This window comes from Arvicola amphibius, chromosome 2 (assembly GCF_903992535.2).
Source record: "Arvicola amphibius chromosome 2, mArvAmp1.2, whole genome shotgun sequence".
Classification (NCBI taxonomy): domain Eukaryota; kingdom Metazoa; phylum Chordata; class Mammalia; order Rodentia; family Cricetidae; genus Arvicola; species Arvicola amphibius.
This window is the reverse complement of record NC_052048.2, coordinates 46,296,356-46,317,532: the sequence shown is the minus strand read 5'-3', so window position 1 is coordinate 46,317,532 and position 21,177 is coordinate 46,296,356. Positions and strand designations below refer to the sequence as shown.

Sequence of the window (21,177 nt, the reverse complement as noted above, 5' to 3'; positions counted from 1 at the left end):
CCCAAAATAATCACACAGAAACTGTATTAATTACATCACTGCTTGGCCCATTAGCTAAAGCTTCTTATTGGATAACTCATATTAATTTAATCAATTTCTATTAATCTGTGTATTACCACATGGCAGTGGTTTACTGGAAAAGTCTCAGCCTGTCTGACTCTGGCCACAGCTCCATGGCATCTTCTCACTCTGCCTTCCTCATCCCATGCTATAGGCCAATCTAGTTTTCTTTATTCATTAACCAATAAAATCAACACATAGACAGAAGGACCTCCCACACCAGATGTTTCATGAGACTGACCTAAGCCTTTTACATATGTGTGATAATTATATAGCTTTAACTACTTGTGGGATTCCTAGCGGTGGGACCAGGGCCTGTCCCCAAGGCATTGGCTGGCTTTCAGAAACCTGTTCCTCATACTGGATTGCCTTGTCCAACCTTAATACAAGGGGAGGAGCTTAGTCCTACCTCAACTTGATATGCCATGCTTTGTTGACACCCCTGGGAAGCCTGACCCTTTTTGAACAGAAACGGGGTGGGGGAGAGTAGACTTGGGGTAGGGGATTTGGAGGAGCTAGGGGAGGGACAGGGAGAAGAGGAGGAAGTAGAAACTGTGGTGAGGATATAAAATAAATGAATAAATTTAATTAATAAAATATAGACAAAACAAACTGCCAAGCTGGCATTATTCTTTAGACTTCATTTATGATTGATGGAACAAAAAGATATCACTCAGCTGGGTGAACGGTGGTTACATATCTTTAATCTAAGTACTTGGGAAGTAGAGGCCGACCTGATCTACAGAGCAAGTTCCAGGACAGGTAGGGTTACATAGGTTTCCTGTCTCAGGAAAAAAAAAAATCACTCAAGTAAAGAAGGTAACAAGTAGAGGGGTTGGAAGGCAAGCCTGATCTTCAGGGCTCTGAGCCCATCATCTTCCCACTCTACAACAATGGGTCAAGCAGTGTACACTGAACATTAGACACAACACTAGGTGTTTGGAGATCAAGAAAATCCTGTCCCTTCTTTTTGAAGACTATTTAGTCTTACTGGAAACACTGGAAAGTGCTAGAAATGATGCATTTCTTCCACAAAACTTGAAGTCCACATAAAATACCACTGGAGATAAGTTGTTTAATTCTGCTATATTTACAAAACAAGGTCTCACTTTGTCAATAGCCTACATTGATCTTGAAATTAATATGTAGCTTAGGCTGGCTTAGATTTTGTAATTCTTTGATTTTTTTGGATACTTTTCAAATTATTAAGAAATAGTTAAAAATTGTAGAAACTTCTTTGAACAAAGAGAAATCCCAGCATTTATTACCTTGCTGGCAAAAACAAGAAGCAGTTGTTTAAGAGACATGAAAACAGGAATAATCAGGAAAAGGTAAATGTTTAATTCTGATTAAAAAATAACCATGAGCAAAATTTCTAATTTATTTGTAATAGCTACAAGAATGGGTTGCATTTTAGGGGGCAGCATATTTTTAGATATATTAGTTAATGCTGATGCTTTTAGACATTTAAACAATCAATAGCTTGTGTGTATGGGGGGGCTTCTCACCCTCCTTTTTGATATTTTCAATCATTAGATTCCTTTAGGCTGAGAGATATTTGTTTGTATGAATATATACAATGAATTAGAAACAATGAATCACGAACAATGGCTCACGTGGAGTGATGGTTCTGTTTTTTTCTTGTGTGAAATAATCACTGTGTACAGTAGCAGACTGATTCCCCTGTATTATTAAATTTCTTGTCAAAATCTTACTTAAACCTCAGAGACAAAGATGGATTCTCCCTCTGTGACTCTGAGCAGTAAAATTTACTTCTCTGACACTCCGCCAGTTGATTTAGCGCTAATGTGTCTGCTTTTTATTGGCTTCGTGTAAAACATGGCTTTCCTTGGCTTCTTTCACTCTGCATTGTCTTAGAGAAATATGCACTCTCAGTTGATACTGCAAGAAATTAGTCTCTCTGAGAAATACTTAGAAAGACTTATAACAAAACAGACATCTGTCATAGGCTTTTGTTGACTGGGAATTCACTGAGCAGAAGGTACAGAGGGGTGATAATCAATACCTAGAAAGGAACACTAATGAAAAGTAAAAATGATAATCCACTCAGCAAGTTGACAAATCACTGTATTTATGATTAATCTGTGCTGAAATCTGGCCTTCTAGACTGTTCAACTTAGATCTGTGATGTTATATTTGATTCTTCTATTTATTTGGTTAATAAATAGCCTAGTTCTGAACATGAAGGAATTAAAGAGAAGAAAAACATGAGTACTGTAGCTCTGTAGTAGAGTTTGAAGTCAGGGATTGTGATGCCTCCAGAAATTCCTTTATTGTACAGGATTGTTTTGGCTATCCTGGGTGTTTTGCTTTTCCATATGAAGTTGAGTACCATTCTTTCAAGGTTTTTGAAGAATTTTGCTGGGATTTTGATGGGCATTGCATTGAATCTGTAGACTGCTTTTGGTAAGATTGCCAATTTTAGTGTGTTAATTCTACCCACCCAAGAGCATGGGAGATCTTTCTACTTTATTGTGTATTCTTCAAATTTCTTTCTTCAAAGATTTAAAGTTTCTTGTAATACAAATCTTCCACTTGTTTGGTTAGAGTTACTCAAGTTATTTTATGCTATTTTTGGCTCTTGTGAAGGGTGATGTTTCTCTGATTTCTTTCTCAGACCATTTATCATCTGTGTACTGATTTTTTGAGTTAATCTTGTATCCTGCTACATTACTTAAAGTGTTTATGTGTTGTAAAAGTTCCTTGGTGGAATTTTTGGGTCACTTATGTAAACTATCATATCATCAGCAAATAGTGAGAGTTTGACTTCTTTTCTGATTTGTATCCCATTGATCTTCTTTTGTTGTCTTATTTCTCTAGCTTGGAAATCAAGAACTATATTGAATAGATATGGAGAGAGTGGACAACCTTGTCTTGTTCCTGATTTCAGTGGGATTGCTGTGAGTTTCTCTCTATTTAGTTTGATGTTGGCTGCTGGCTTGCTGTATATTGCCTTTATTATATTTAGGTATGTTCCTTGAACCCTTGCTCATTCCAAGACCTTTATCATGAAGGGATGATTGCAGCGCCTTTGGATATCAGTATGACGATTTCTCAGAAAATTAAGAAACAACCTTCCTCAAGACCCAACAATACCACTTTATTAGCCAATGGGAGCCCTCCATCATTTCCCCTTTTTCTGTTTAAACAAAAAAGAAAGGCTTTAACTTTAACATAGTAAAATTACATATAACAAAACAGTTATCACGTAAGAATTACAGTTACAATATTTATATCTACTTTATCTTTTATCATAACTAAGGAAAACTATAACTATCTATTTATTCTTCAACTCCATCAAAGACTCCAGAAGGATATAATATTACCTAGGTGAACAAGAAGTAAGCTACTTCCAAAACTCTAGAAATCACAGAGACATCTTGCTACCTGGACAGTCACCCAAAGTTCTTTTGTACCATTGGGGCATCCATCTTCAGCCTTCAGGTCCATAGTTTCCAGCAGACATTTCCACGAAGCAGGAAATTTCGAAGGCAGTTCAGTCACTTTCTGCTGTGTCCTGCAGAATGTCTCACAGACCCTTTCATGAGTCAGGAACCCCAAAGAATCATCTCACATTTAGGCAAGTTCAGCAGTCCTCTCTGTGGGTTCTCTGTGTCCAGTTTATTCAACAGTCCAAGCAAGAGCAGTTTCTTGCCCAATGGTTATCAAACTCCATAAGGAGCCTCTTTGATGCCCATCTTCCTCTTGAAGTAGATTGGTGCTGCCAGGAGCAGACATGTCTCATTGTCATGAACAGTCCTAACTTATTAAAACATTTAAAATGCAATATTCTGTAGTCTTTGAAAGATATGAAGAATGCTTTTTTAACTTAAATATATCTCTATATATCTAGAAAATCTAACTAACATGACTATAAGCTTTACTATTATCAATGATTATCCATTAGCAACCTATATTTCCTACTTATACATTATATTCTTAAAATGAACTACACAATCACAATACCTTAATCAAGATTAGAAATACATATACATATAACAAAATATAACCCAAAAGATGCTCAATTGTACCACAAGGACATGTGTTCAACTATGTTCATAGCAGCATCATTTGTCATAGCCAGAACCTGGAAACAACCTAAATGCCCTTTGACTGAAGAATGGATAAGGAAAATGTGGTACATTTACACAATGAAGTACTACACAGCAGAAAAAAATAATGACGTCTTGAAATTTGCAGGCAAATGGATGGAGATAGAAAACATCACATTGAGTGAGGTAACCCAGACCCAGAAAGACAATTATCACATGTACTCACTTATAGGTGGTTTTTAAACATAAGCAAAGAAAACCAGCCTACAAATCACAACCCCAGAGAAACTAGACAACAATGAGGACTCTGAGTGAGAAATACATAGATCTAATCTACATGGGAAGTAGAAAAATACAAGATCTCCTGAGTAAATTGGGAGCATGGGGACCATGGGAGAGAGTTGAATGGGAGGGGAGAGGAATGGTGGGGAGCAGAGAAAAATGTAGAGTTCAATAAAATCAGTAACAATAGCAATAACAATAACAGCAAAACCATGAGTAATCCTGTGAACCAGAATAGGTTTACTAATGATCAGTCTTGGAAATGAACTTCATTTCATGATATCTGTAAAGACTGGAATAGGAGCCAATGATACCCATTCTGGTGAAAGACCTGTTATAAGGGCTTTCATTTTTAGGCATGAGGATTGGTCATAGGACAGCTGTCCTCTCCTTGCGCAGCCACAAACTATTATTGCTTAAATGTTTACTGAGATAACTGTGCTACTGAGCACCAGAGTGTGAGATGGGTACTGTGAATGATAGTAGCAAGACAGTCTTTCCTTTATTGTGCCTGCCATTTACATGAATAATGCAAGAGTGTGCTTCATATTGTGAACAACACATAGTCTACTATGTCCTGTGAGATTTCATCTCCAAGGAGAGGGAAAGAGATGATAAAAGCCTACTAATGGTAGGTGGAGAAAATTGTATCTTCAATGTGAGTTAAAGGTAATTAAAACTGGTCCAGAGAATACAGAAAGTGGGAGAGGGTGGCCTCAGAGAAGGGTTTTCAGGAAGATAGAAGTACGTACATAAATGTCTTGATTCTTTGAGAGACTTGAGTAAAGATGAAAGAGACCAGGGTCATGGATTGTAAACTACTTAAGTGGTTTGGTTGCTAACTCTATGCCCAGGAATTAGACTTGAATAAGTCAGTTGTAGCTATCTTATAACCTTTGCCTAGGATTAGGCAGAATCCAATATTAAGCCATGCAGTTCAAAGCCCTTTCCTGAATCCCTGCATTCGGGGATGGGTAGTGGGCCTGTTGCTGTGGGAAACTATATGATTTATAAAGCAACCGTCATAGGAGGGAGCTGACACAGCTGTGAGAAAACAGAAAGGAAGTCTGTGGGTCCTTGCTAACAATGTGAATAAAATATCTGTTCATGAAAAACATCGACAGACCTCTCTGACAATTTTTTTTTTTTTAAATTTAGATGTGTGTTGGTACAGTAGGCTCTCACTCCGTGGTCCATATTGATGTCCTGTTTGTTGTATATCCTTCTGAGCACCGGGATCCCAAATGTATCAGAGTTTCCTTTGATGACCCTTCCTTGGCTTCCCTCCCTGCCCTTCCCTTCCTTCACCTTCTAGCCCCTCCTTTCCCTCTCCTTTTTCATTTCCTCTCTTCCCCCTCCTATCTCTTATTTCTTTTTACTCGGTTATGCATTTTTTTGAGACAGGGTTTCTTTGTAGCTTTGGAGGCTTTCCTGGAACTTACTCTTGTAGACCAGGCTGGCCTCGAACTCACAGAGATCCGCTTTCCTCTGCCTCCCGAGTGGTGGGATTCAAGGCATGTACCACCTCTGGCTGGCTGCATTTACTTTTAACCTGTGTGATGTTTTCTATTTCTTTCAGGGTATTCCAAGTTCTAGGTGCAGGTGTGTTCACTCCTCTCTGCTTCCATTTCTCCAGTAGTTCTCGCTGCTTCTGCAGTTAGATGTGCAGGTGACTGTCTTGAGTTCTGACAAAGGAATGCAGAGCAAGCCCACTAAAACTCCCCACTCTTATCTGCATCTTCACCTTTCCCTTTCTCAGAGCAGGAAGTCTTAACTTTCCAAGCCCCTGTTTCTCAGGCCATCCTGAGCTATCAAAGTGACCATCCAAACAGTGAATCAGAATAAAGAATCTACCATGTTTGCCAGTGCTTCAAATGAAAGAATTTAGGAACATATCAGGTTTTCAGTAGACATTTCTTAAAGTATGTCACACAGTATTGAAACTGATTCACTTTGAGCTTTTATGGCCTTCATGATTAGTGGCATTAAAATTATGAATAATGATATTCTTTTACACTTTTGCAAATAATTTCTAAAGAGATATTCACATTCTAAATGTACACCCATATTCAAGTTCCATCCATTAAGTGCTTATTTTCATGAATCTTTCACAAAGAATTATTATTCTGAGAAGGTAATTTCTCTCTATGTTTTAAGTGAACTTATGAATAGCTTTTTTTATTAGCATTTTGCTCAGAAATCTCCAGTTCTCTACAATAAGCCTGAGAGATTTTCTCAACCCTTACTATACTTTTGAATCACATGCAAAAATATCTTTAAATACATAACACTTAGGAGTCAGGAAGAAATGGCATATACTTATCATCTTAGAACTTGGGAGGCAGAGGAAGGGGGTATTTACAAGTTCAGGGCAGTTCTGGTCTATGGACTAAATTCTTGGCCAGTCAGAGCTACAAAAATTAAAAAAAAATCTGTCTCAAAAGACATATATGGAAAAGGTACAGCTATTTAAATCTTATCTAAGAAATTTAGTTATTCATATTTAATTAGCTTTAATGTTTGTGAAGGGCCACCTAATTGATTCTAATGGTAGCCTTGGGGGTCTATATCCTTAGTGGGCTATAGTGTTAAGTTTAGTTTCCTTGATGTTTTTAAAGTATTGCTCAGAGATATCTAGCTTTGTAGCCACCATGTCCTCCAAACTGAAAACATATATCATATACATTGTTATAGTTAGTTACTTTACCTTTTAATTCCTTTGCCTTTTCTGGTATCTTCTTTAATATTAACCATTGGATTTTTTTTAGATGGATGTTAAAGGATCTACAGTTGATTGATAACTTTGGACTTATTCATAGTCCAGTGCATATTTGTTACTCTCAGAAAACCAAAATGTTCAGTATTCTGGTTTGGTAGAGTTTTGATTTGGTCATGCTAATGAGGTCAAAGTTATTGGCAGGACAGTTTTATCTTAAAGGAAATAAAGAAAAACAGTCCTACTTGGATTATTGGCATGAGGTCTAGTCATAGAAGCCATCATATGTTCATGAAGTAAACAACACACAGCTGGATGTGAAGGTTAAAGGGAGTGCTAGCATGCTGACATCACTGAAATATCAATTCACTCCTGTACAACCAATAATCACAGAAATCATAGACACATATTAATATATGCTCCTAAGATATGTTCTGTAATTTTCATTAACTTTTGCTCATGTGTATGTGTACCATATATGTGCGGGACCTGCAGAGGACAGAAGAAGGTGTCAGTTTTCCTGGAACTGGAGTCTCAGATGGTTGTGAACTTCCATGTGGGTGTTAGGACCTGAACTCAAGTCTCCTACAAGAGCAACAGGTGCGCTATACCATGCAACTATTTCTCCAACCCAACACACGGACTAGTTATTAAGAAGTGAGTAGAAGTTACATTTATGAGCTGAGTGGAGGAGATCCTGGGACCAAAGTTTGGAGATGACTAAAACAATGTTTCTTTAAAAATTCTTTGCAAACACATTTCTTCTTTTGCTGTGTCTCTATTTTAAAATTTTTGTTGTAGCTCTACCAGCCCCCCCCCTTTTTTTTCATTTATGAAATCAGTGTGACACCTCAGGTTGTAAAATGACTGCTGGTGGTATCTAAATTATTCATTCAGGATTAATAAGCCTTTTAAATGAACATGATCTTGGATATTCATGTGTTTCATGAATTCATGATCGGTAGCATGGCCCTTCTTGCAAAGGGTGCACACCGTGCTCGTCATTCAGGAATATTCCTTTGATGAATTAAATGAAAATGGACTTAGTTTCAGGTCCTATTGAATAACATAGAATTATGCATATTTAAAATATAACCTTTTATTATGCATATCTACTTTAAAACCAAATAGCTGTGTTCTATAACCAAATGGATTTTGGAGCATGAGTATTCTTTTTATGTAATGAAAATGGGTCGATAAAGCATTTATGACAAGGTTCAGAATCGAAGGTTAATACAAAAGGGTCTGAAAGCAATAACCAGGTAAGTTAAAACAGCATAGGAGATGAAAGACAAAGATAGGGGAAATAAAATGAAGAGAGGCACGGGGCAGAAAGGGAATCAAGGGGATATTAATCCTTCACATAATGGGAAGGAGTAGAGGAGGATGACGGTGAAGCCTGGACGGTGGGGAATAGCTGACAGAGGCACTCCACTTCACACTGGAGAAATCTGATAATAAATAAACATCAGTCGGTAGATCCGTGGGTGGTCTGGACTTTTAAAAGATCCATAAATCAAGTGCTCATAATGTAAGTTTCAGGACGAAGGAAGCACACGTGGGACCTGCATCTAATTTCCTCCCAGGCCACAGGAAAACATGTGTCATGTCTATTGCAAAACAAAAACAAGTCCAGGAGAGCTATTTACCATACAGCAGTGAAAATCAAGATCAACAGAAACTGCCTTTCAAAAATACTGTTAGCGGAATTTGAGCAAGAAGACTCTCATTATTTGCATTTCTTTACAGATTGCCAATGTGCCTCTGTGAGTGTAAGCTTGGTACCTTCGGCGAGTCCTAATGAGAAAACAGCATGCATATGCATGATCTGGGCAGTGCAACACGTGATACCTGAAGCATAAATTTTCCAGCTTCCTGTCAGCCTCATGGAGTGGATGAGCTGGGGGAAGTCTCTGGAGGAGATTTCAGCCAATTAGAGGATCTGGTGAGCCCTGAAGAAGTTAAGGTCATTTGCCATGATAACTGTGACCAGGCAGTGATGAAACGATATTGGATTTTGAAAAACCTGCTCGCATTTCTCTACTCTTAAAGATTGACATTGTCTTTGGCTGGGTCTTTGTGTGACAATTGGAAAGCATGTTTCATTACCATTATCTATAAGAGGTCTACCTGCTCCTTGTCCACATAATAAATGAATATCCATCAGCATCATCATTATCATTATAGTGTGTGCATATGTTTGTGCACACACGGCATATGTGCACGTGTGCACAAGTGCACACATGTGTGTATATGTGTAATTTTGGCATTTATTTGGAGGTCGAAGACAACTTCAGGGAGTTGATTCTGTTCTATCTTTTATTTGACAGTCTTTTTAATTCCTGCTCCCTTCTAGATGATTCCTCTGTCACCACCTCTCTTTCTCTGTAAGAATGCAGGCAATGGAGATACCAACTATGACTTCTGTTTTTGTTTTGTTTTTTTGTTTTTGTGTTGTTTTATATGGATTCCAGGAATTGAACTCAGGTTGTTACTCTTGTGTGGCAATCGCTTCTGCTCACTGAGCCATACACAGGCCCAATAAACAAACATTTAAAAATTTTTGTTCCAAATACATAAATGTGACAAGAATCTATGAGAGAAAGAGAGAAGAAAGCATTCCACACACCACTGAACAGTGTTGGCAAATAAATCTGGCCATAGTTATATGGAATATAATGCCAAGTGTAATTAAACTTCATTTCACTGAGCTAAGTAGTGATGGTGAAATCTGGCTTCAATTAGTTTGTCAGTGTGAACAACCTGAATTTAAATATTGACTGGGTGCTTAGGCTTGGAAAAGTCAAACAGCCAAAGAACTTTCTTTTTTATCCAGTTGAAAGATTTATGAGCTGATGAATGTACATCTCCTTTTCCCATTGTTTTTGGGGTGTACTGGACCACCTGGTTTTTAATAGTGAAAAGAGGTTAGGAAATTGGTGGGGAAAAGACTGTTAAACACTGCATTTGTAATATTTAGCCATATCAGTGTGTCTTAGATTGGAATCTGATATTGGAGGCTTAGTTCCTTGTTGTCATTCATAAAATGAAAATAACATTTCCTGTTAAATTCCTTGAGAATGAATTCATTCATGAGAATGGAATCTGTGAGTTCCTGAAGTGAAAAGGTTCATAGACTTCGATAGCTAGGAGCAGGTTAGGACCTTGGATAGTGGATAAAGTCTTGAGTGAATGTGTCTTCTTGACATAAGCGTGGCCATGTCAGGGAACCATTGAGTCAGAAGCATTAGAACTGGCAAAGCCTCCATCCCTTCCCTATTTCACTACCAAGACTAGCAAAGCCCTCCTTTTCATGCTGTAATGATAAATGTACTGTGTTCCCTGGTTGTCTTGTAGGTTCCCTCCATCAGAGTAAAGGCAGCCCATTAACTGCTGCTTAACTGTATGTGTTTGCTGATTTTTCTTCATTTCCATGCTGTCCTAGTTATTTTTCCATGACAAAATGGTACCGAACAGGACACAGCACAAGAAAATTTGATTGCTTAGGTAATTTCAGCTTTAGATTTATTTTTTTTGACTATCGTGAATGACAAAAATAATTGAGGTTCTGAGGATGAGGTAATACCTTCCATGATTCACAAATATCTATCTACAGTAGGAACATGACTGATATGTAAGTTGGAATGTCCAGGCATGGAACACAATTGGTTTAGGATGTCTGTTGGCTGAAATATTAACAAGCCTATGAGGAAGTTTAAGCAAACTTTTAGAAAAATTAGGCTAGCATCTTACAGGATCTTCTCCAGTTACTTTTGATTCAGCATGTAAAGCCTACTACTGTCATTTGGAAGCTTCAGTTAATTCTTTCTCTCAGATTGTACACAATGCAGGAGCTCTAGGAAATCCTACAGCCAGTAGCCTTTCAGTTACCCGCCCACTTGGGCGTGGCCTCTTATACTATAAATGCCTATGTAAAGTGGGCGTTCCCTCTCTCTTCCGACTGCTGGATTCGGTTCTTGTTCCCCTTTCAGGCAGAGGACTGTGATCTGTGCGTCTACCTCTAAATCAATAACCCTTTACTATATTCAATTCTGAGCTAGTGTTGGATTTCTTTTTAGCGTCTATCTTCATGAATGTATATGGATATCTTTATTAGCTATATTGTAATGCTATGGAGAATTCTCTCAGACTTGTAAAAATAATTCTTCAGTCCTAAGTTTCACCTGGCAGGTCCATTCACAAAGTAGATCTTTATCTATTTAACTTCAGCAAGTTGTGTTAGGAGGAAGTAATAGCTTTCACATGAATAATCTTTAGTCTTGTTAGAAGTCTCACCGTCTGAAAAATTTCCTATGTCTTGAAAGATATGCTTTGTTGTGCTGGGGGCTGGGAATGATGTTCAGAGCGGCATTGTTTCCATGAGAAGAGTGTGCTGTCATACATTCAGGCTGTACTCAATTCCCCTCTGAACTTTATAGAAAGGATGGGGAGTAAGTTCTAATATATTTCCCTCGGAGCAGGGTGACTAGGCAAATTTGTCCAGCTAGTCTCTAGTTTTTCTACGGGTAACTGACACGGCTCCTCCAACATTTTTGTTTGCAGTAGGCCATGCTTCTGTCTTCACAGATCTTCATCCTTAGAAAACAGAGAACTCTGGGCTTTTGTTTTCCTTTGAGGGTCCAGTTGTTTGGACTGCAGAAAGCAATGTTTATTTTCATTTCCAGTTTGTTTATTTTCTTGGGTGTTTTGAATATATGCAGCCACATAGAGAGATCTTCTGAATGAATGGTTTTCCTCTTTAGTTATTTACAGTTAGGTCCTACTTACTTCAGCTTCTAGTCCACGACAAAAGAGGCAATGACACTACTTCTATGGTTACTGTTGAATTTATTCTAGAATATTGTTTGAAAATTATCTAAGTCTACCTTTAACATAATATTTGCTCTATTATGCAATAATTACACATACTTCTGGGATATGGCATGATAATTCAGGACACGTCTGTTATGTATAGTGGTTAAAACCAGGTAATTGGTTCTGTTCATGAAAGAGAAAGTATATGCAATTCTAAGTTAGGAGAATCTGTTGCAATAGGAACAGTGGCTTTGCAAGTCTTAACTGTTTCCTTTTGTTTCTCTCCTCAGAAGATAATAGGAAGAGTTCATTGAAGAATTCAGAGTTGCTTGGAGGCCCACTCATATCAATATTCTTCCATGGCCTCAACTCCTTGTCTTTCAGTATCATGGTGTCATGAGGAAGTTCGTCTCATGAAATCTTCTCTTTTATTATAACAACAACCAAGCTTACCTGGAAGTCACAAGTTAAACCTGATTGTTTTGTGTCCTCAGTGACCTATTTTCTTCTTGAGGTTGTTTGTATGGAAGGATTACAATAGGTCATGAAAAAACATACAGTAGGGAATGAAAAACTATTGGTCAAAAGACGTTAAATATTGCCTGATTTGTATGACTGATCTAAATGTTAATTCTTAATATGATAAATTCTAAATTATAGTCCTTTTGCTCTTGATTACCTTTGATAAATGTTTGAGTTTCAATAGTTTTTCCATAAACATTCAACATTTATCTCATACAGTACTAAGCCTCATAAATGAGGGACACCTGGAAGCCACCGAAAGAGAAATCCCTTTCAAGGAATTTAACAGGAAATGTTATTTTCATTTTATGAATGACAATCTTCCTGGCATAGGATCAGTGACACATGATTAATAAAATGTACACTTTTAAACGCAAACGTGATTAGAAATATTTGTTTTATATGCTATTGATCCCAGGAGGGGAAAATTAGGGGGAGAAACCTGACTTTTGTTTAGCAGAGTACATACACCTAAAAAAACCAAAGTATCCAAACCTGGTCATGGTGGCTTATATCTCCAATTTCAGCACTTGGCCTAGTGAGGCTGGACAGCTACTGTGAGACAGAAGACAGCCTGGGCGATAGCGGGATATCCTAACTCAAAAAGAAAAAAAAGCCTATTCATATTTTACCAGCGGCTTGGGAGTTCCCATTGCTTCTGGAGAATGATCAGAATTTTTATTTCCCTTATGAGTTTACTAGAACTGGAATTGTAAATATGGGCAATAAAGTGTTTTCATATATAATGCTGTTTTAAATAGTTACTTTTAAAGTATGTCTTTAATTTATGTTCTTTGCTGTAAATGGCAGATAGTTTTTCTTTTTAATAAAAAATGATTAGAAGAGTTAATGTCACCAGGCAATAGGCTCTTGCCTGATAGCTAATTTCTTTATTTGCTGACTATGCCTTGAATTGGGCCTAGAGTGTTAGCCCTATCTTTTTATTTAAGAACAACTGTCAAGGGACAATTCATAAAATAAATCCCATCGGTATTAATCTTAATAATTTTCTCAGTCATCTCATAGGCTTAACTCTGTGTGGTTATTTTCCAAGTTACACAGTGGCATCCCAGCTCTGATTTTCATAATGAATTTTCAAATGATCCTCTTTCCGTTACATTACTCTGCATATGGAATGTGATTTAATTACTCAGAGTGACAATGATACCGCTGAAAGAGACACTCGTGATCAATGTCCAGCCATTTGGTTTGAGACAAAAAACCAGAAGTGATGTTATTAATTCAGGGTTACAAAGCTATGCCGTCGAGTATTTCAAATTAAATTATGATTGAAATCAGAAGTCGTATAGTAATGCATACAAATCTCTAAAGTTTGCATTGAGAATCTTATCATAATATTATGGAGCTGAATCCTACTGAGGTTTTTGTATTCTAAGAAAAAAATTGATAAACTAAAAATCTATGCGTGGTTGAGTTAGCATTGTTTGTCCTTGATGTCTGAGTGTTGTGGTCATTAGAGTATGTGGTACCATGGCTCGATGAGCAGTGTGTGTACATGCTCTTGGTAACACAGATGCAAACACATCTATTGCAGTTATTATGGCCATGTTAGAGACTAATGCTGAAATTGTCTAGATCAACCCAACCACTTTCTCCCAAATGCTGAGAGAGCTTGATTGCATTAGTTGAACACAGTTTGAAGATCATGGCACTGACGCCTGCTGGAGAGTCATGCCATGTTAGCAATGCCCAATACTAAAATCATTATTTATCAACATTCTGGGGACAGAATGTCTTCCCTTATGCTTTTACACACTAGGGAATATCTTTTTAGGCTGAGATTTTCTGAATTTTCTAAATCATGTTTCTTTTTTTCTATTTGGGTTTACCTTTATTCAATAGGAAAATGAAAAAAATTTAAGTTTATAAAATTAAATGACATTGTACAACTCTACTGTGAGTCTATATACTGATTTTTGGTTGATATCCCCATAAGCTCAATAAAAATTTATTATAGGCTCATTATTTGTTTGTAGGGATAAAATTTCACATAAAATCTTAGAGTTAGTAAAAAAAGATCCATGGAAAAGTATTACATAGATAGTAGCCCATATCTCTCTTCCTCTAATTTTCATACCTAGATTTTCTATTCTTTAAATAAGTGAGTGATATTTTACTTGAAGAAAAACAATGGAGACAGAAAAGTAGAACTCCCTTTAGTGAAGGAAAAGAAGAGATCCAAAGAAATTTACAGTCTACCCTTCACATCTTTAGTGGATCATATTCAATCATCCATATTTTTATAGTAGAAAGACAATGTTATATAGCTACATTATTATTTTTTAAGTTTTATTTTCAAGTGTGTGTGTGTGTGTGTGTGTGTGTGTGTGTGTGTATTCACATAGCCATGAAGGCCAGATAGGGGATTGGATCTCTTGCACTTAGAATCACAGAAGGCTATGATCCCTCAAATTAGTTAATGGGAACCAAATTCTAGGTCTCTTCAGGACTTTATATGCTTTTAACCACTGAGCCATTTCTCTAGGACCGACATTAGTGTATATTTTTCACAACTGTAACAAAATATCAGATGAGGGCTAACTTCGTAAAGGGAAGATGTGGGAGAATTGTCTGTAATCTGTCAATTATGTTTTAAATAAAACGCTGATTGGCCAGGCAGAAAGTATAGGCGGGAAAACCAGACAGGAAGTAGACATGTAATGAGAGCAGGAGAATTCTGGGAAGGAGGAAGTTGATTCCTCCTACTCCTGCCCAGATCACCAAAGCAGCAGGATGTGATCTGCAACCACTGAAAAAGGTACTGAGCCACATGGCTAACATAGATAAGAAAAAATGGGTGAATCAAGATGTGAGAGTTAGACAGTGAGAGGCTAGAGCTAATGGGCCAATCAGCTTTATAACTTATAGAGATCTCTGTGTTATTTCTTTGGGGCTTGCTGGCTGTGGGGTACCAGGTGGGACAGAAACCCAAACAAGCAGGCCTGGCTCCTTCATGTTACAGAAAGAGATCTATTTGCTACATAGTTCTGAAAGTAAGGTTGAGCAGTCACATTTATTTTGCAGTCCCAATTCAGTACAGAAAATGAAGAACAGAAATTTCTATTTTTGAACATCTCTGTCTTCTTTTTTGTTTCTAAAGATACAATAATGGAGACTCCATTGTGATGATGTTACATAAGCTCAGTGATTTCCCAGAGGCTCCATCTGACACAGAACTACCAGATTAAGTTTTATCATCCTGGTATCATTAACCTATGACTCTGGGGATCCTGCATATGATTTCAGGGACAAATGACACCTAAATGTAGCAAGATCCTGATCTTAGTCACCTTATAGCAGGACATTTTAAGTCAATAGACATCAGGATGCAAACCTGATATGAAAGTAGATATGTGACCTCACTATTCACAGGGGCTTTGGATATTGTTGCTGGAGTTTTAGAAAATCCCTGTTTTGTAATTAACTCACAATGAGAGACCTCAAATATGTATATTAAGGTAACTACTCAAACAAACACTTGCCCAGTCCCAAACTCTAGACATCTCCGTGAACTTCTATACTTTTAGAAAGTCCATTTGGAAGCCACAAAGGTGTGCTCAGGGTGTTACACTTTCATTATCAATCATATTTTTGTTCATTTATCCTTCACAAAAAGGGACAAAAAAGCACAATAGTGTTGAAATTAGAAAAAAAACTATTAAATCTACATTTTCTTTCAAAGTTCATAAGCCCTTTTGGCCATATTCTGGTCTTCCTCATCACAGAATATTGTCTCTTTTTGGTCTCCTTTCTAAATGTTATACTCATGTGTTTACATACATAGATGCATACTTTATATTCTAGAGTCTCCATAGGAGGGAGAACATGCAGGCTCTTTATTTACAAGATTGGAAGATCTCAATTAATATTTGTTTTCTAAATTGTTGGATAGGGACTTCTCTGGGTGGAAGAACTGGGATGTATAGCCATTCTATTTTACATTTTAGCTTTAATTTTAACCTCAATGTTGATTTCTATAATGACTATATAAACTTTTAAATAAAGGGTGCCTCTTTCTCTCCATCCTCTGTAACATTTGTTGTCAGATTTCTTGATGGCAACCATTCTGACTGGAGTGAAGTGGGATCTCAAAGTAGTTTTAATTTGCATTTTCCTAATAATTAGAGACACTGAACACTTTCTATTGTTTGAGAATTTCATACATGAAATTTACACAATTTCCAACTGTCGCTTCCTTCTCACTCCTCCATTCATTTTAAATTTCAAAAGCTTTTCTTCTAATTGATATATATATATATATATGTATAATATATGTGTGTATGTGTGTATGTGCATAAGTAAACCTATTAAATCCATTTGATATGTGTGTGTGTATGTGGGTGGTGTGTGTGTGTGTGTGTGTCTGGTGTTTAGGACTATCCTCTTGAGATTAGGAAACTGTGGTGGTTTGAAAGAAAATGGCCCCTAAAGGAAGAGGCATTCGTAGGAAGTGTGGCCTTGTTGGCTTAGGTGTGGTCTTTTTGAGGAAGTGTGTCACCATGGGTGTGGGCTTTGAGTTCTCTAATGCTCAATCTACTCCCAGCATCACAGACCATTTCCTGTTGCCTTCTGATCAAGATAGAGCAGTACCATTTCTGCCTACAGGTCAACATGTCCTTCCCTGATGATAACGGACTAAACCTCGAAACTGTAAGCCTCAGTTAAATGTTTTTCCTTTATAAAGTTACTGTAGTCATGGTGTCTCTTCACAGCAATAAAAACGCTAGCTAAGACAGTAACCTATCAGAGGGGACTTTTGTGGAGAAATCTGATTCTCTCTGTCTACGCAGCCATTGGTTTCCCATCGCTCATTCTCAAAGGGTGGGGTTTTGTGGAATTTCTCCTGTCCATATTGGCATGCCTATTGGTCATCATGCAGGTCTTGTCTAAGATCATACTGTTCAGATTTCATAGGTTCACTTCTTTGTAGAGTTTAGTTATTAACTATTTGTATTTCTTGTTTTCAAAGCTGTCTGTTCAATTTATTGGCTGTGTTGTTGAATGGCAGTTATAGTTCCTCAGTATTTAAGTTCTGGAGTTCTTTGTAAATTCTAGGTATTAGTCCCTCACCTGAGGTGTAGCAGTAAAAAAGCTCTCTACCATTTCTGCTGGTGTCTTTGTGTTCTGCTGACAGTTTTCTTTGCTGTGCAGAAATTTATCTTTCATATGGTTCCATCTAGATACTTGGGCTAGGTTCCGTGCTACTGAAGTTCTGTTCAGAGTTCTACCTACCCTAAAATCCCAAAGAATAGTCCCCATGTTTTTGTTTAGTTGCTTAAGCATTTCTAGTTTTAGATGGAAGTCCCTGATCCATTTTCAACCATTTGCACAAAGTGTTAGACAGGAATCTAATCTTATTCATCTGCAGATGTATTTCCAGTGTTTCCAGCAGTATTTGTTGAGTAGGCTATCTTTATGCCATAGTGTACTTTGCCTCTTTTGTAAACCAGATAGCCATTACTTTGTCAGTTTTTTTTTTTTTTTTTTTTTTTTTGGTTTTTCGAGACAGGGTTTCTCTGTGGCTTTGGAGCCTGTCCTGGAACTAGCTCTTGTAGACCAGGCTGGTCTCGAACTCACAGAGATCCGCCTGCCTCTGCCTCCCGAGTGCTGGGATTAAAGGCGCGCGCCACCACCGCCCGGCTTACTTTGTCAGTTTACTTCCAGTTCCTCTGTTTTTTCCATCAGTCTGTCTTCCTGTAGCAATTCTCCTGTGTCCTCTTTCCAAAGGCTGAAATTACAGATGTATGACATTTCTCCCTGTTTCTTAACTGTCAAGTTATTAAAGTTGTTTTTATAAGTGATTGAAGTTCAAATGAAGTTTTGAAATAAATGGTTTATTAAAGAGAACTGCAGGCTTTAGAGAAAAATTACCAATGAAAATTTCTACAATAAGAACTTTAAGATATTGGAAAAGGAAATCAAAGAAGATACTAGATGAAGGAAAGAACTTTCATACTCAGGTTGGCATAATTAGTCTTGTGAAAATGGCTATGCTACCAAAATTAAGCTCTCAAAATTCTGACATCATAATTCATAGATCTAGAAAAAAGAATCTAAAATTCATATGTTTGTAGTTTTGTGTGGTGATCATACAAAGTTATAGAGTAGCAGGGATACTTTCCCATGTGGGGGATTACCAAATGACTTGGGGGAGCTAAAACTTTTTTTTCTCAGTGATAACTGACAGAATAGTTGTTTTCCTGGTTCCTAAAAGATGAAGAAGCCTGAAACACTGCACCAATGTGAGATGCTGAGGACATCTTTCTTGCTGGGCCTTACATTCATTTTTTCCCTGTCTCCTTTTTACTCTATAATGTCTTGAGGTCAGCAGGGATTTCTGTTCCATGTTTCATCTTCTTTATACTCCCTAAAGTGACTTCCCAAATATTTCTGGTTTTATCCCTTGCCTTGTGATGTCTTCGATGACCCTCAGTACACCTCCAATTTTCTAGTCCCAGCAGCCAACCAGTGATGCAGGTTGCTTTCTCACATAGCCCCCATTGTTGGATAACTAGACTTATAGAGTATATTTTGCTTGGAAGACGACAGTTATATAAATGAAGATTCAAATGAGCTGCTTTTCTCCTATTGAAGCATTCTATTTCTTAAAGCTCTAGAGTATTTTTAAGCATCAACACAAAGCCTAAGAAAATAATTTTACAGTAGGAAGGGGCAGTTAATCTCTCTAGAGAGGAAAACTGTCATTGATCTTCATGACAAATTGCATCTCAGTGTCTGAAAACGTAGAACTTGTTTTCCTTATTTTTTATTACGAGGATGACCTTGTTTCTATTATAAATCAAAAGCAACTGGGTCCTTGTGGCTTTTATAAAGTTACAAAGGTCCTGAACATATACTGGTTCACTATCAAGTAGTTCATCTGGGAAGGTGTTATGGGAATAGTCTTTTCTTTCTATGTACCAGTTTGTTCTTCAGCCTTCAAGTTAAGGAAAAGAAACAAACAAAACAATTTCTCCATTTTGAGGGAAAAAAAATCTCCCAGTAAAATTTCATGGCCTTGAAAATAAATCTATAAAGTGTCAATAGAAGTTCAACCAAATGTCATTTTTTGTTGTATTTTAATGTTAGGAAAGAGATTAAAATACTATGGTTTTATTTTCCTTTTCTGATTTATACAATCACATAAAGGTTACATTCTAACTGCTAAACTCTATTTATCCACTTTAAGGGTAGAAATTAAAGATGTGAGAAGACAGAGCTACATGTGCTTATCTGAAAGAGCTGCTATGAGGCACTGTGCTTTCAGGAAGCTTACAACACCAACCTTCAGTGTTTTGTTAAGAAATCCTAGAATGTGGAATAAAGGGTGCTTAATTTTGATCAAAACTCTCAGAAAATTTAACAGAGATCTGAAGCACAATTAATAAAACTCAGAGACAGAAATTGGGATTCAACCTAAAGGTCAGAAAAGCAAAAAGTCAGACACTGCCTCTTACCTCTATCTCAATCTGAAATGGCTAGCTGTCCTGCCTCTGGGAATCTCAGAATGAGGCTGTATCTGTGAGCTGTCTCCTCTTATTTTATATTCCTCTCTAGGGCTGGGATTAAAGTCATGCACTACTGGGATTAAAGGCATGCACCTCTTGGTTTCTGTGGCAAACTAGTGTGGCTACTGGGATTAAAGGTGTGTGTCATTGTTGCCTGCTATGTAAGGTTGGCCAGTGTGGCTGTTTTACTCTTCTGACCCTCAGGCAAGCTATATTTATTAAATACAAATGAAATGCCACTACACAGGTCTTGGCATCCAAGCGTTATGGGCCATTTGGACATTCATAGTGGGAGAAATAACATTAAGGGCAAGAAGATAGCAGTACCGTTTTAAAACATATTAGCATATTAATAAAAAACACAAGACATGTTCATGATTAATGGAATATACATCTCCAAATTGCAGTCACCTTATAGGAGACCCAGCTGAGATGATAGCAAATTATTGTATGGAGAGTATTAGATTATAGAGTAAAAGCCTTACTAGGTTTCCTGTAGACAATGGCCAAAGAGAGGTGGGTAGATGAGTTTGAAATGAGGCAAAATTGAATTCTAGACCTTGTGACTCTTAGCCATTTGTGAGGTCTCTCTGAAACTAATTGACAAGGTAAGTGTGAGGTTAGTTTTTACCACATTTGAACCTTAAAAGGAATAAATTACTTCATATGTGCAAAGTTTAGCATTGCACAGCACTGAATCTGTGTTGGAAAATGTTAGCTACCACCACTACTACAGATGATAAAGAAGCAATAACATTTTTGAAAGTAGAATCCACTGATGCATGTCTTGGGGAAGAGGATAGTTGAAGGTAGTGTGGAGTGTGGATTTAGTGAGTGTTAACATTAAGGACAGGAAGATCATTTTATAGACAATTGCAGGAGACTGTGAAAGCTCAGATCAATGGGGAGGCCATTAGTTAATGGAGACAATGTCTGGGAGGATTATGATTTGACGAGGCCTCGGAGGCACTTGAAAGCTCTCAGCTCTTTACAGCTAGAACATGCGAAAACACATCAAGCAAGAATACACATAACTGTGGGCAGTGACCCAAATAATACTTGTCTTTTTAAAAAACAACAAATAAGATTGAGACTGACACTATTCTAGAGGAGAAAAAAATGGTTATCATATAATATATGCCATTAAAATAGAGTGTGATTTCTGCTATGGCTGGAATGT

General features: G+C 37.3%; 1 long non-coding RNA gene across 6 annotated transcripts; it reads left to right on the top strand.

The window, feature by feature from the left end:
- The first annotated feature begins 2,924 nt into the window (after nucleotides 1–2,924).
- LOC119807684 lies at nucleotides 2,925–12,846 on the top strand. 6 transcript variants are annotated; one of them, XR_005284331.2, is made up of 6 exons: nucleotides 3,035–3,049; nucleotides 5,574–5,661; nucleotides 5,995–6,084; nucleotides 7,627–7,731; nucleotides 8,881–9,076; nucleotides 12,237–12,846. It is a non-coding gene; the product is annotated as an uncharacterized LOC119807684 (long non-coding RNA). The 6 variants fall into 6 exon arrangements; XR_005284333.2 differs by lacking the exons at nucleotides 3,035–3,049; nucleotides 5,574–5,661; nucleotides 5,995–6,084 and adding exons at nucleotides 2,925–2,981; nucleotides 10,489–10,638; XR_005284332.2 differs by lacking the exon at nucleotides 5,995–6,084.
- The last annotated feature ends 8,331 nt before the right edge of the window (nucleotides 12,847–21,177 follow it).